Source organism: Mastacembelus armatus, chromosome 12, assembly GCF_900324485.2.
Source record: "Mastacembelus armatus chromosome 12, fMasArm1.2, whole genome shotgun sequence".
NCBI classification, from domain to species: Eukaryota; Metazoa; Chordata; class Actinopteri; order Synbranchiformes; family Mastacembelidae; genus Mastacembelus; species Mastacembelus armatus.
This window is the reverse complement of record NC_046644.1, coordinates 10,025,039-10,037,719: the sequence shown is the minus strand read 5'-3', so window position 1 is coordinate 10,037,719 and position 12,681 is coordinate 10,025,039.

Below are 12,681 nucleotides of genomic sequence, written 5' to 3'. Positions count from 1 at the left end.
AAGATATGAGATTATTATGCACTACAGGCACTGGCAGAAAGCAATAAAAACATATACAGATGTGATGCAAACAAATATGACAAACTGATTTAAACACTCCATAGTTAAACAACTGCAAAAAACATAATAAGGCCTTGTTTAAGTGTAAGTGTGTGTGTACATATATATATATATATATATATATATATATATGACAGATCCAATAAAACAATTCGGAGTTGTGTATTTCTTTAAATGCATATTGAATAAATGCAATTCCGCATCATGTTTCCTTTAAAATCTACATCTAGTGTCTTGTAAATATCATATTTGGTTGTTATAGTTTCACAAATTTTGATTTCTTTTTTTGGTTCATAATTACACTCCTACACACTACTGGCACCCCCACACAGACGTTTTCAGTTTTTTTTTTTTTTTTTGTATATATATATATATATATATATATATATATATATATATATTATATCTCTTTTCAGTTCATTTCCAGTCCTCTATTTGGGCATGACTGCTTGACTGACATTTCTCTCTCTCCTCTTGGTGCAAAATGTATGTGTGTAAAGTGTGTATGTGTTTGGTGGCAAAAGTCTAACCAGAATGTCTGAACACCCCTGTAGGGCTATGCATAGTGCATTTAAAGCCTATGTTAATCAGTTTGTCAGTCAGATCAGGGCCAGTATTGGTTTTCAGAAGGCTACAAATGTACAAACGTTTAAAGCAAAGTCAACTAATATCTGTAAATTCTTGTGCCGTAATCGCACCATGTTTTTAAACCTTACACAACCTTTCCCATCACCACTTTCCATCCTGGCACATGAATATCTGTACCTTTTTTCTTTTTTTTTTAAATTTTATTGTATTTTTTTTTTTTTTTTTAATCTCTTATCTGTTGAGACATTTTATGGGTAGCAGTAGTGGACTGGTGGAATAAGTCTTTAAAACCTTACATAACCTTTCCCATCACCACTTTCCATCCTGGCATGTTTTAATTGGGACATTAAATGAGTTAGCCAGACAGGCCATAATAGTAAGGCAATGTACAATATAAACAGAGGGCAGTGTGCAACTAATCACATTACTGTTTTAATTAGTTAAACCTGTTTTTTGTCTGCCTGTAAATTGTCTGTCTTGATGGTCTTTTGTAAACGCCAGCCAGCTCCAGTCAGCTCTCTATATGATTTTTACGCTCACCTTTTTATTTGGTAATCTTTTTACTTGGCAGAGAGGTGGGTAAGTGGTTAGCACTGTTGCCTCACTGCAAGGTCACCGGTCTTCAACCCATCAGGGGCCTTTCTGTGGGGAGTTTGCATGTTCTCACTGTGCTTGTGTGGGTTTTCTCCAGGTACTGGTTAGGAATAAGCAGGTATAGATAATGGATGGCTGGATTTTCCTGACTGTAATTATTACATGACGAAATAACCTTGATTTGCAAAAATATATATATATTTTTTTGGTGTGATTTCTTTCTTGTAATCAAGACACTTGATTCTTCATACTCTTTTGTTATGGCTTAAGTTAGGGCGACTCATCACAGATTGCATATTGGCCTTAACATTTTTGAATGGGTGATTCCGCACTCACTCTCATCCTTTGAAGTGTTATCAGTATTTTGCAATACTGCAGGAGGATTATCATTCTGTAGCAATTGTACATCCTCTGAGTGGTAATCCCTCGACAAAGCAAAAGACTGCTGCTGTCCTCGTACTTTGACATATAACGTATCACAAAAGACTCCAAGTGCCAAAATTACCTGTTGTCTAAATCCAGAATGATTGGCACAGTCCTGTTTAGTTCAGTATGAATTATTTGGATATGTACTGCAGCAAATATGGGGCATCACCCAATAGAACACCTCGGATTCACATTTCACACATATTCACACATATTTTTCTTTTATTAGTTGTATAAATACCTTTTTTGAAAGTGACCTCTGCTGAGATGCACCCAAGCTCTCCACAGGGCTGCTGAAGCAGGCAGAGTATTATACATGTTTCATATGGAAAACAGTAGGACCCTCTCTATCTAAGAACAATCAGAAAGTCAAAGCAAACACACATGCACATGAATACGGGCTGTATTCATGCGTATAGGTCCAGTGGTCTGCGTCATGCAGGCATCATCTTCCATGACAGCCTCCAAACGTCTTGCTGAGACATCCAACCAGCTTGTCTAGGGCTTTGAACTCCACTAGCCTGGCAGAGGAGCTGCAGTGTGAAAGCAGGTACTGCTGAAATAAGAAATGAAGGACTATAAGCACACACATACATACATACTTGCATACCACATGCACAGTAGTGCCGCAGAAGAGGTGAGGAATTGGAATATAAATGTGAAAACTGCTATTTGCTGTTGTAGACCCAAACTAACTTTTAAGTACTATTATTCACCATCTATATTACCATTGCCTGTGTTTCTTATTACTGTCATACTGTTTAATTTCCTTGTTTACCACTTCAGTTACATCTACTCAGTAGCCACCAGCTGGTTCACTTTATCCCACAATACAACCCTCTACCAACAGTACCCGGCCTGTGGAGCTCCAGCATCTGGATAGATGAAGGGGGGAGGAGAAGGAGAGGGAAGAAGGGAGAGAATTTGCTCTTCTAATGGGTCTGCTGTGTCCCCACATGCTCTTTTCCTTCTCTCTAGCGACTAGAGGAGGTATGTGTTGCGCTGGGAGACAGATGGTTTGAAGCAGATTTCTTTTAGAGCCAGGAGGGAGACAGAGGGAGGCAGCGGGAAATGAAAGAAAAAAAGTGGGAGGGCATTGGGAAAGAAATAGCAGTGAAGAGATTATTCTGAGTCTAGAGTCAAGATGATGGAAATCCTTTGATTTAAAAACACACAGCTGTTGAGGTAAATCTTATAGATTTTAGAAAGGATAAAGAAACGTCACCAGGATTGTTGGAGGGGGTAGTTTTTTTTGTTTTTTTTTTGTGTCTCTTTTTCCTATTAATAGCAGTGTTCAGTCTATGCAGAGAGACTGAAAGTCCTGCCTGTCATATGTATTGCCATGCATTGATGAACAGCCAGAGGATCACCAGAATCACAAAAGCCAGTAGACATGACAGGCACATGAATATCTGTACCTTTTTTCTTTTTTTTTTTTAATTTTATTGTATTTTTTTTTTTTAATCTCTTATCTGTTGAGACATTTTATGGGTAGCAGTAGTGGACTGGTGGAATAAGTCTTTAAGGATTTACAACTATTGTTGTTCTTCTTGGCCATGCAGTCATACTATTTTTATTACCCCTGAAGGCTTTAAGGTAAAAATACAGTAATTGCCAGTAAAGATTTGGGACCCTGACCTTTCCTGCCATGAGTATCCAGTCCAACACTGGCCATTAATAATATTAGTTTCAGGTGAAAGGTGCTAACTGTTGCCAGGTTGAAAAGGGCCTTTATCTTAAAGTGACCACTGACCACTGACCACTATTTGGCTCCTGGTTCACTTTGCGAGCTACACAGTGGGCTGTTTCGGCCTCCAATTCCATTTAATCGTGCTCTCATTTGCCGCATAAGTAAAATGACATTTCTCTGCTGCTGCTTCCTCCCAGGCGGTTGGTAAAATGGCAACCAGAGTTATTTCCACATTTAACACTTTTAATTGAGCTGCCATGTGCTCTAGAGAGTGTTTCTCCCGTCTGCTGTAGAAGCTACGTTCTGGCCATCAATCTGTATTGCAGGTCTTATCCGCAGGTTTGAGACTTTCACTGGAGAAGCTAAACGTCTGGCTGTGATCTGAACTTCTTACTGTAAGAGGGTTAATTGAATTGGTAATCTATTTACACTTTGCCCTCAATTACTGACTTAATCAAATGCTGTGTCACTGTGCTAGCACTCAAGCAAAAAGCTAGTGCTCGAAGCACAGCTACTCACAAAATACCAGATTAGCTCCGCTTAATGTGATCTCACACTCACTGAAATCTATTTTTAAACAGGTGACGTGGAAAAAAATCTGCATTGCAAATTTCGTTAGTTGGATATGAAACTTGCCACGTTGCATCAAAGTGTAACATGCTTGGAGGAAAAAAAAAAAAAATCTGCTAACTTAAATTTCCTATAATTTTTTTTGTGAAATGCTAAGCAGAAAAGGGGTCACATAAATAGTGCAGGCACCTTGAAGTGGAGGAGTTAGCAGTACAGTAAGCCCAGCTAACTGACAGAGACTCAGAAGGGGCTTGACAGGGTATGTCGGGGCAGCCAATAAATGTTTGAATGGGAGAGTGGGCCCAAAGAAAGAAAGCATGCACAGGCAGACAGGCTGACACCACCCAGATAATGGAGCTGCCAGAGCCTCTCCCACATTACATCTCACCTCACCAAAACACAGTTGTAAGAAAACACATCCTTGCATGTGCAGACATGGCCCCACACACAAATATACACACACACACACACACACACACACACACCCTCACACACACACACACACACACACACACACACACGTACATGTACACAGGCATGCAACATACATACACTCTCAGCACATTAGGGAATGGATGCCAGGCAGTAAGACAGGTAGAAGGAGAGAACACGAGAGTAGGGTTGGAAAGGTGTGAGTGCAGGATACTTCATTGATTAGTGGCAAAGGCATAGGGCTACGCTGACAAACCACCTCTCCTTCTCCGTGTGCTCGTATTCCCTGCTGTCAGATCCTAGAAGCAGGGTTGTAATTTGATAAGTCACTGGGTTGAGTTGAAGTGAAAATAGGCCTGACAGTGTGGGCACCTCCCGTCCTCTGGCACACATCATCTGGTCCTTTTTTACAGTACAGTCTATTAAATATAGAACCCCTTTCTTTAGTCACTTAAGAGACATACTAATAATTTGAAGGAGAGAAAGATTAAAAAGCAAGGTTCTGTAGTTGTCACAACAGAATGACAGGGGAAATGTAGGGTTTTATAGCTTTGATCTGTAATTTGACAGTTGTTTCACACTTCGTCACAGTTGTATTTGAAATTTTATCTGTTTACAGTTAGGAGTCCTCAGTCAGAGTTAATGTAATTTCACATTGCAGTACTGATGTTGTGATGTAATGGATTTTTGGGGGGAAAATTAAATGAACTGTTCAAGGATAATATGAAATGACTGTATGTGTAGTGTGTTTTTCAAATAGTTTCAGCTTTAGTAAAGGGTCTCTCATTTTATAATAAGTGAACAGCAAACATTGGTGTTAGAAATTACCTGAAATTTAAAATATCAGTCATTAAAAAAAGCATTTTTATAACCTCTTTCAAAACATAAGTGGTCAAACAGTCCCTTTGAGGTCTAATTGAATTACACAGTTATCAAAAAAGATGGAGTACTGAAGGATGGTTTAAAAAAAAAAAAAAAAAGAATGTGAACATCCAAAAAAAGGAGCAGAACTCTCACGATGAAGGTGAATTGAATAGAGAAACATCATCAAGCTTTAAAACAAGATACCCTGTGGACAGGTACCTGGTATGAGGTACAGTTTAACATGCATGTAAAGCACAACTTGAGTGGTTGGTGGAGGCATACAACTTAAATATGGTAGTTCTAGTGAGATATGACACTGGGGAAAAGTAAAGTCTTTGTCCTGACCTGCTGGTGTCACATCAACATCATCCATAGATCTGCTTTTCCTTGTCTATTAATGTAAAGAAATACGTTTGAGTTTTGGACCAACAAACATAATAAAACAAAAATAATGTCTAGTTTCAGTCTTTGTGCAAATTACTGTTCAAACAAATAAAACAAGGAGGCATTGTTGCAATGGTATAACACCAGAATGCATTACATTTTACAGGTTTTCCAGTAAAAATGTCTATACCTGTGGTGTCTTTGTCATTGTCAACATACTTAGTAGAGGCCATGGTGTATGCTATTGTAGAATAGCAATATATGAATATTTGCATTTGTACAGTACAAAGGAGTGTAAATATGCAGGCATATGAGTGCATTATTAGTCAGCACTTGTAGAAAAGAAAAGAAGAAGGAGGAAACACTGATTTAAGGTATTTTGCATGTAGTTCAACACAGAATTACGAAATTAAAATAATGTGTGAGCACAGCACATTTACTATTTCCTGTCAACACACAGTAGTCAGAGAAAAAAATTTGTTTGTTACTAAACAAATCTTAAACATTACCCCATAAGTGTTGATTCCACACTGCTGTGTGTGTGTGTGTGTGTGTGTGTGTGTGTGTGTGTGTGTGTGTGTGTGTGTGTGTGTGTGTGTGTGTGTGTGTGGGTGTGTGTGTGTGTGTGTGTGTGTGTGTGTGTGTGTGTGTGTGTGTGTGTGTGTGTGTGTGTGTGTGTTTTCTCCTGCTGGCATTGTTTATTCTGTAGATCTCTTACTGGGAAAGAGCTGGCCAGTATTTTTCTATCCGTGACTTTACCCAAACACAAAGGAGCACACACACATGCAGTACAAAGCTGCCTACTTAGCATGAGAACAATTGGGAACATGTACACACATGCGCACAAAAAAACAAAACCATCACACACATTTGGTGTAAGCAGCTTTGGCTCATTGTAATCTTGGTACCTGCTGTCAATTTTATTATATTGTTTCACCCTTAATTTATCCCAGAAAAGCTGACTAACAGGGGAGGGTTTATTTTTGTTAAATGAGTAGCAGATTTAAAGATATTTAACCGTGTGTCAAATATTGAAATGTCTATGTTCCAGCAGTGTTCTTTATTTTTTTTTTTTTTACTTCGAGTGCTGCTTTTCAGGAATAACACAACCCCTACATGGTGACAAAACAACACCCAGCACGGGGCAAATCACCTCCACGAATGTTTGACAGGTAGCGTCAAAATATGTCCCTTCCTTGTACACTTTATCATGAGAAATACTAAGCAGAGTCAGCAGCAGTATTGTCAGTATTTGCCATCAGATGATGACAATACAGGTACTGAAGCTGATAACACTGATCTCAAAACCATTTTGCAATTGAAAACATTTTGAAAACAATGACATCAACAAATGACTATAGCCTACACTGCACATGTACTTCAGGATCTTCAGGGTCTGTAAAAATAACTAGTGATGGTGAGAGACAGAGATGGCAGACAGCAAAATTAAAGAAATAGAGATGAGACATGAAATGGCAAACCCACTTGAAATTCTGAACAGTTTGCCTGCTGCCTATTAAATTCAGGATTGGCACAGCAATGCACCCTTTCTGGTAATTTTTAGACTACTAAAGGAAGGAGAATTTGTACTGCAAAATATCTCTCATCTTTTCATCAGTCAATTAATTTATTAAAACTTGAACCTTCATTTCTTGAAGCAAAAGAAAACAAGTATAACAAAGAGAAACTTTTAGTTTTTTTATTTTTACACAGATGCATGACCCAGACATAAACAGGATACCTTTTTGCTGTGGGTATCATTCATCATGACAGGGCATTGCCATGCTCTAAGCATGGCTTAGCATTGTTAGTTGCGGTATATGGCCTTAACACCGCTCAGTGTCTGACAAAAAGACTGATGGCACCTAGTAACACAGAAACCCAAGTTTTCTCCTGTCACTCTTCTTGTCAGCATGCACAGATGAAAAATGTGAGTGCATCACTGCGATGCTCTCCAAAAATTCATGTCATCAGTAATGATTAGAAGGCTTTAATTTGTTTTATAGGAAAGGTTTCACAAATGTTATGAAACACTTCAGAGCAGAAGATTTGTTTCTGTGAAATGATATGCCAGGTTAGTCTTTTGGTTATTTCAGAGCTTTTCTTTAGGTGTAGGATAAACCGAGTTAACTACCAGGTGTCCAACATCATGTTCAGGGTACTGCTGATAAAAATCGAGGTCAGCTGAGCGCTCTCTTGCCCATCAGCTGCGAGTAAACCGGTCTCTCGGCAGATTACTCTCTATGGCCTCTTGTGACACGTTCACTAGCTTCACTAAGGGGCCGGGGACGAGCCTTCTCAGTTGAGGCTTGGCAGGTGAACAGACTGGGCAGTCCATCATGAGCCAAATTCTGTTGTGTTCCACTGTGGTTAATGGTTCTCTTTTGTTACTCACACAATACCCTAAGAACGATTATAGGAACACGAACATTGTCATACAATAAGAATTGATGGGCCTTGGCTTTTCAGTGTTTGGGTTATGAAGTACAAGCTTGTAACACCACATGTAAAAGTGATTTTTGGACAGTGAGAGCTTACTGCTATGGTAGCTGCAGTGTCTGTGTTGTGTATTTTCATTTAGCAGCAACAGGACACAATGCTATGGCACGGCCCCTGGTGCCCTTCAATCCTACCACCCTTATACTAACGGCTGCTCCCCTCCACTATCCAGCTAGTGTAAAGTCATCAAGCAGCCAAATAGAGTGTGTTACAGTTTAACATGGAGGAAAGATTGGCAATGTGGCATGATTAAAATAGTTATTTCTAGCAAGAGTCATAAATGTCTAATCTCCCAGACTACAGAAGCTTGAAGCTCTTGAAGCTAATGTCCCTGCAGTGTGTTTTCTCTTCATTGAGGTGTATGCTCTCTGCTGGTTAAAATGTGTGTCATTGGAGGAACCTGTAATATCATTTCTCATATTCTTGCACTTGCTGTAGTTCTTGTGTGGTTGCCAGGGTCACACGATGAGCCATGGTGGCAAGTTGAAAAACCATCAAACTCTGGGCATGTTTACAAGATTGGCAGCCTCCCCCTTGCCTCTGCCACCTACCCTGGTGGCACATCTGCTGTTATGTTTACATTGAAACATTGGACCCTGTAGGAACCTGTCGCTGTATGAAAGTATGAAAGCACCTTCATTTTATGGTTGTCTTTTCCTTTCTTTTTTTTTTTTTTTTTTTTTTTTCAACCGTTCTTTTTGAAAAAGTCAAAACAAAACTGCAGCAGCGAGGTCACATTTTAACATCTAACAGCGGCTACACTTGAACTAATTTTACACTACTACAAATTTGTTTTTGACTAGTCATAATTACACTTTAATTATATTTCATGTTCTTCACAATTGTATTCTGACTAGAATGACAGTACATGATATCACCTTCATAGATTTTGAATAGTGAGAAATCTTTTTAAGTCATCTAATTACAATATCACTGAACTCATCATATTACTTTATCATTTGTTAGACTGATGGGATTCATGACAGAAATGCTCAGTGACTTGTCAAAACTTTAATTCAAGACATCTTCAGTGCAATTTTGAGTAGTCATGATTTCAGTTCTAAGTATATCTTTAAATAATAAAAAGTTTGATCAGAAATGCATTTCACATAATTGTGAAAGGGCTCGCTGTGTCTGTTGCATAAAATGACGAGAGGTTTTGTAGATAAGCAAAAAATGTTTTCTTTCAATTCCTTCTTAATACAGCAGTCTTTTAGGTGGTTAAATATTCAGTGGAGTAACACAAACTTATTAATATATTAACAACAGTAGTGGGATCCCCTCAAGTATGTTGTTAAACCATGAGGCAGTTGTTTGTGTCATCTGGATTCCTAAACTTTCCCTCGCTACAAAACTATATCCAACAGGAATTGTCTTAGCCTGGTCTGTCAGTGTGGCATTGTGCTGCAGAACAGAGGAACCAGCGAACAAACCATCATTATCACTTCAGGGAACCAGAATACACATTCCCCATAGGATGATGGAAAACACAGAGCTAAAACTAAAAATATCACAGATAAAATAAGCAAAAACTAAATTCCAGAGAAGAGCAGAAGTGGTGCTCTGTTTTCAGTGGAAGGGGGGTATATAAACGGTTGAAGCCCCATCTACACTTGGAGCTCAATAAGGCCATCACCACAGGGACTTCAAATGATCAAAAGCTACAAAAGCATGTAGCTGAAAGTGCCATGATTCATTTCCCTTACTGAACTATTTGTTGTCTTTCAGGGCTGCACAAAGTTTCTTACTGTATTGGAAAATTCTCTAAGGGCAGTTCCATCTCACTGGGTCAGCTGCATATTTCTTTAAAAAAGGCTTTGCTTGTTGTCTTCTTCATCCTCATTGAGAGTAGTATTTCAGTGTCAGCTCAATAAAGAAACAATAGCACATTCAAACCTGCATTGCATCAGTTTAACTGATAAATCACACTGATGCACAACTGCACACACAGGATAATTGTTCTCAGCTTATCTACACCCACTGGGTGACAAACCATCATGCAGTATGGCAACAGGAACATGCACTGGCCAGCGTACACATGCATGTAAACAAGAGTAACTCGGAGGTCTCACAAACTCCCATACCTGCCCTATAGGCCAGGGCCAGATTTTTTTTCCAGAATAAAGTTTAAATGAATACTCAGAACAGTACTTCATTATGATACATTTTACTGTATATGTGCAAATGCACTTAAATACAGCTGGAGACACAGCATTCTATGACATTTTGCCTTAGTTACTCATAGTTGCACTGCCTTTTCATCAGTAATTAATTATATTTAAGACTAGAATCTAATTAAGTAGTTGTAAGAGGATCAAACTATTTGAACTAAGTCATCTACTGCAAGAAAACCCAAGTGGTGTTTGTTTTTGTGTTATATTACACTGTTAAGTTTAATGGTTTGGGGCTGTGGACTATTAGTTTAGATAAAACATGCAATCTTAGGACACAACATTTGGTGAAATGGATCAGACATTTGGCTTTAGGGATGGCAATGCGCGTTTGTCAGTTGGTCAACACTGAACAACATAAACAGCTATTGCATGGACTCCCATAAAAGCTTGTGTATTCATGGTCCAGAGACTTTGGCGATCACTTGACTTTTCCGCTGGTACCAAGCCAGTTGAATTTTTGAGCTAATACTTTAAATATCTTGACATCTGTTGGGTGGATTGGTATAAAATTTTATACAGACATCCATGGTTCCCTGATGAGTCAGAATGACTTTTCCTCCACCGCTACCAAAGCTTTGACCAATGTGGTTTTGAGTATAATGTCTCAAGAACTCCTGAACGGATTACCATGAACTTTACTACATAGATGGAAGTCTCCCATAGGATACAGTGAAATCACTTTGGTTATGTAATGACTTTCTAGCACCACCACCAGACCAAATGTTCATTATTCTTTTTTGTATGAAAACATTGAGGTTGCAAAATGCACTTTTAGAATAGTTATTCTTGTTTATTGTTAACTTTCTAGCCAAAAAGAACTACAATAGACCTTTTCCAAAAATTTTCCATGGCCAGCCTGTTTGCAGACCTATGTTTTAAACTCTACGGCATGTCGGTTGTAAACCCTGGATGGAGGTCAGATGTCTGGAATCACACTAGGTATTTTTTTTGGCAGTTCCTGAGTTGTTGCAGTTTTGTCAGTGAACACAGAGATGGACTGGAGGTGGAGGGTTGAGAAGGGACACCAGTACTGTAAATTATGATGCTCACCCCAAGCTGCATTTCAGTGGAAAAAATGGAAAAGAGGAGAGATGGTCCTGGTGAGAACTGCTGGCATAGCAACGGCAGGCACATTTGTGAAATGGGATAACTAGTGATGTATTGACATTGTGAATGTCAGTGGAGATGGTTTGCACAGGTGACAGGAGTCCGTTCCATTACACCTGACAGGAGCTGTCACTTAGTTAGTGAGCTCGAGCACAGACCGAGAAATCCCTGTGTCAGAAAGAGAAGTACCTGGCAATTCAGTGTCAAGCACGCAGGCAAAAGTCTGAGAGGGTTAAGACTGAAGAGTGAAAGGCAGGTACAGCTGTTTGGACTGCCTCAGTGGCAAAATCTCAGTGGAGCAGATTGGGCTGTTTGTGGTCAAGTGTGATAAGAATACTTACTGACATGTTAGTAAGAAATTAAGATTTCTGGAAAGGAATGAAAGTAGTAACAAAGTTCAGTTTCCTTCAGACAGGATTGAGAATTTATAGGCACAATTTCAGCTTTTAATCATTAATAAAATGTTGAATTTTTGGATTCATTGTTTGACCATTGACTCCAAGAGGTTGCAGAGTTGTACAGTGTTAATTTGGATGTTGCAAAAAGTGTACTCCATTGTCTAGAACATCTGTAATTTATTAATTTTTAATTGTTCTGGATGAGGTCTGTAAAATGAATTGTATTTTTTTTTTTTTTTTTTTTGAAACGAAATGATAACCTTCATACGGCCCTGGTAACCTGGGGACATCTCCAGGTCCTTTGGTTTGCTTTAATTATGGTGCAAATTATATGTGAGTATATTCATAGGTACAGTCAGTGGGCAAGACGAATTGCATAGGAAATGCCACATTAACATGTAATAAGACTGAACTGCATAATCTCTAATTAGGTTGCCCTTTTAGAAAAGGGAGCATGTCTGTGATCCTGTGCAAAAAGCCTAATTGTCTGAGTAGGGGTACAAGCTTTTTAGGGCTCTGATGCACTTGGCCTAAAACATTTTTAACAGCCGTAAAAGATACTCCTAGTTATTATTACATGGTCTTTCATGAAGATGATAAGAGTATTTATTATGTCTCACTTTTTTCTGGCCTTTTACTGGATACAGAGTTATATTTTAGTGGTTATTAATTTGACTTTGTATGTTAGAATAGGTAGATGTGTCTCTGCAGCTTTTCCTCCACTGATGGTGTTCGTAATCATTTAGGATGTGGGAGGGCAGTGTTTTAACTCAAATATTTTATAGCATGCTGGTGCTTTCATAACATCTGCACAGTAACACCTGACCCCTATAAAAAGCCTGTCTTAATTAAGTACAGACTTGCATGAAGTTTTGTATCACATCTGTGACATTTT